At 48.1% G+C, this 4294-nt stretch overlaps 1 non-coding gene across 1 annotated transcript; it reads right to left on the bottom strand.

Moving 5' to 3' along the window:
- Nucleotides 1–3529: 3529 nt before the first annotated feature.
- LOC140736415 (small nucleolar RNA U13) lies at nt 3530–3631 on the bottom strand. The gene has a single exon (XR_012100953.1). It is a non-coding gene; the product is annotated as a small nucleolar RNA U13 (small nucleolar RNA).
- Between the last annotated feature and the right edge of the window lie 663 nt (nt 3632–4294).

Here is a 4294-nt window from a genome sequence, read left to right as displayed (position 1 = left end):
TAGAACTTTGGCCCATATAACCATATAACAATTACAGCATGGAAACAGGCCATCTCGGCCCTTCTAGTCCATGCCGAACACTTACTCTCACCTAGTCCCACCTACCTGCACTAGGCCCATAACCCTCCATTCCTTTCCTGTCCATATACCTATCCAATTTTACTTTAAATGACAATACCAAACCTGCCTCTACCACTTCTACTGGAAGCTCGTTCCACACAGCTACCACTCTCTGAGTAAAGAAGTTCCCCCTCGTGTTACCCTTAAACTTTTGCCCCCTAACTCTCAACTCATGTCCTCTTGTTTGAATCTCCCCTACTCTCAATGGAAAAAGCCTATCCACGTCAACTCTATCTATCTCCCTCATAATTTTAAATACCTCTATCAACTCCTCCCTCAACCTTCTATGCTCCAAAGAATAAAGACCTAACTTGTTCAACCTTTCTCTGTAACTTAGGTGCTGAAACCCAGGTAACATTCTAGTAAATCTCCTCTGTACTCTCTCTAATTTGTTGACATCTTTCCTATAATTTAGTGACCAGAACGGTACACAATATTCCAAATTTGGCCTTGTACAATTTTAACATTACATCCCAACTCCTATACTCAATGCTCTGATTTATAAAGGCCAACATACCAAAAGATTTCTTCTCCGCCCTATCCACATGAGACTCCACCTTCAGGGAACTATGCACCATTATTCCTCGATCACTCTGCTCTACTGCATCCCTCAGTGCCCTACCATTTACCATGTATGTCCTATTTGGATTATTCCTACCAAAATGTAGCACCTTACACTTACCAGCATTAAACTCCATCTGCCATTGTTCAGTCCACTCTTCTAACTGTCCTAAATCTCTCTGCAAGCTTTGAAACCCTACTTCATTATCCACAACGCCACCTATCTTAGTATCATCTGCATACTTACTAATCCAATTTACCGCCCATGGCGGTTCCACACTCAACCTGATGGAGCAAGGGTGGTCATTGGGGTGAGGGCAACACTGGGTTCATTTTTGCCCCTGTTGTCCAAGGAAGCATGCACCATGGTCACTTCGTCTTGGATCCCCAGATGAGCAGGAGCACCTCACACCTGATGGCCAGCTTCTTCCCCAATTATTGAGAGGGCGTGCCCTCCCCACAGTCCCTAATCCCATTTTGCTTTTCCAGTCCACTTCAGCTAATTCTCGTCATCCACCTCAGCCCTTTCTCCAAGTCCGGTGCGGCTGACTGAGAAAGATAAATGCTAAAGAAACGGCCAGGTTGCTGCCCAATGGCCACAGGGACCAAAACCACCTCAGCTCTTCTGAGCCAGACCCTCAGCACCTTTAGGTGATCAGATATCTGGCGGTGAAGAGGGGTGAGCCATTCAATTGGTCGGGCTAGTTCTCAAAGAGCATGGTCTCTCTCTTTGTGGACTTAACCCTGACCACTGATGACAACTCAAGGACACTGATAAAGATCACTTTTCCCTTCAGTGAGTTTGGCGGGGGGGTGGGGGGGTTGGTGGGCATAGAGATTGACTGAGAAAAGGGATATAAAGATCTGGTGGTCCCATCCACTGCCACCAAACTTATTGTTCCCTTCTACCTCCTACCCAAGATCTGCAAACCTGACTGACGGGTAGGCCTATTGTCTCTGCCTGCTCCTGCCCCACAGAACGTGTGTCCCCATTCCTCGACTCCATTCTATCCCCTTTCCCACCTACATCCACGACACTTGTCAAGCTCTTAGTCTGCTCAGTAACTTTCAAATCCCTGGCCCTGACCGCCTCATTTTCACCATGGATGTCCAGTCCCTATACACCTCTATCACCTATTAAAAAGCCTTAATGCTCCCCGCTTCTTTCTCAACCAAAGGAACCGACCTGTTCCCCTCCTCGGTCTGGCAGAACTGGTCCTCACCCTCAACGATTTCTTCTTCGGCTCCTACCGCTTTCTCCAGACTCAAGGATGCTGCCCTCACCCGCACCCCCTCCATTTCCTAGACCATCTTCTCCCCGTCTTAACAGGGATAGAGTTCCTTGTCCTAACCTATGACCCCACGGGCACCCGCATGACCTTTTTGTTGGCTAGTTAGAACGGTCTATGTTCCAAGCCTTCTCCAGTAATGCTCTCCCACTTTTCCTGCGCTACATTGATGACTGCGTTGGTGCAGGCTCATTTTCCTCCAACCTCCACCCTGCCCTTAAATTCACTCGGTCCATTTCTGACACCTTTCTCCATCTCTCTGTCTCCAGCTCTGGAGACAAACTGTTTACTGACGACTTTTATGAACCTATCAATTCCCACAGCTATCTTGACGATACCTCTTTCCACTCCGACTCCTGTAAAAATGCCATTCCCTTCTCTCCGCTCCTTCCTCTTCACCACATCAGTTCCCAGGATGAGGCTTTCCTGTCCAGGGCATCAGAGAAAGGGAAGAATGGAGCTACCCTGCCCCTGCGTTCTGCTCCCTCTGTGAATTCCTTGACAGCTCGTCCCCCTCACTAATCTCCCTCCTGGCACTCAAGCAGCCAAAGAGCTACCCCAGCCTATTCAACTCCTCCCTCACCTCCACTTGGGGCCCCGATCCGCACGAGGCAACACTTCACCTGCAAATCTGCTCGAGTTGTCTGTTGCTCTCAACGAGGCCTCTTCTATAGTGGTGAGAGCCATCGTCAATCGAGGGAATCGCTTTGTGGAGCACCTCTGCTTCACCGGTAAGAAAAGAATGTCCCAGTGGTCGATCATTTTAATTCCGATTCCCGTTCCTGTTCTGACGTGCCAGTCCACGGCCTCCTTTTGCGCCACCATGAGGCCACCCTCAGGGCAGAGGATCAACATTCCGTCTGGGTAGCCTCCAACCGATTTCTGTTTCCATTCAAAAATATCTTCCCCACCTCTTACCTTTTCGCACCTTGGGTTCCCTCCGCCCTCCCTTTCTCCCACGGTCCACGCTCCTCTCCTGTTAGATTCCTTCCTCCCCAGCCCTTCCCACCCACCTGCCTTCCAGCTAGCCTCCTTCTCCCCGCCCCTTCCCCACCTTATTCTGGCATCTTCCAGCTTCCTTCTAGGGAAGGGTCTCGAAGGGCCGGAAACTATCATTTCCATAGATGCTGTCTGGCCTTCAGCACTCTTTGTGTGTCACTGAACATCAAAAACTGAATCTGACCATAAAACTTACGGTACGTATCCTCCTTGCAATCAAACGAGGGGCCACCTACAGCAAGCAGTGGCAACTACAGTACCAAAGTTCAACGCGAAAGATATATACACAACCGCTTCACGCGAAACTTACGGATAAAACCTTAGCAGGATATGTAGAAAGAAGAACAACAGAAAAATAACAGGACTACGGTAATTTCTGAAGTGAGTACATGTTCGGCACAGCATCGGGGGCAGAAGATTGTATTGCGCTGTAGGTTTCTAAGCTCTAAGAACACTACCAACAAACGAGCATTGTTGGGAAATCAGCGGAACCAGGCACTGAGAAGGCAGGGTAGCGATCGGAAATGAACAGTTTAAAGGTCCCTCCGGAACGGGAGTGAAGTCAGAAGGGTAATGTGCCAACGCGTAACAAGTAAAGCGGGCGGCACATCTCACGCATGCGCGTGAAATCCCCATTCATCATTTTTCTGAACCAGAAGGATCAGCGATCGTCGCCGCGGAGATGGAACGCGTTCGACAAAGAACCCGTTTACGGTTAAGGTGACCCGAACAGTTTCAACCACCAGGACGTGTATTTTCGCAAACTATTAATTTTTTATGGGCAGTGCGTGCGCTGGTCTGGCTATTTCTGTTCTTTGTCACTCGGCTAAAGGAAGGTCAGTTTATAAGTATGCAAATAAAGCAAGCGCAATATCGTGTGGTCCAATGACAAGCGTCTTACGGAGGAGTACGGACAGATGCCAGGCAATTCAAAAAACGGCGGTGGCATTTACGTAGCGCCTGTAATCAGACAAAGTTAATTAGCGTCTGTTGGTCCATCAGTATACTAAGGAAATTTTATTATGATACGTTAACCATTTTTACAGATGGATGAAAAGATAATCTAACTGGGAACGTTGGCGTGTGCCTGAACTACGGGTAACAATGAAAGAAACGACTCTCTAACCTTTCGTCGGAACTGGCTGCCATTACTTTGGGCTCACAGTGGGTGGAGGAAAATTTGTCCTTGCAAAGTTGTAATTTGTTCGGATTCCTTTTCAATTTTGATGAGTCTTAAACCAGGTCATGCTAGCTGTCGGTCAGATTTCCTGCTGGAAGCTGATCAGACATTATTTCATATTCAAAGTGTTGGGTTTACGTGTCTC

Source organism: Hemitrygon akajei, chromosome 1 (genome assembly GCF_048418815.1).
Source record: "Hemitrygon akajei chromosome 1, sHemAka1.3, whole genome shotgun sequence".
Lineage (NCBI taxonomy): Eukaryota > Metazoa > Chordata > Chondrichthyes > Myliobatiformes > Dasyatidae > Hemitrygon > Hemitrygon akajei.
Note: the sequence above shows the minus strand (reverse complement) of the source record. Positions and strands in the feature narration are given on the sequence as shown.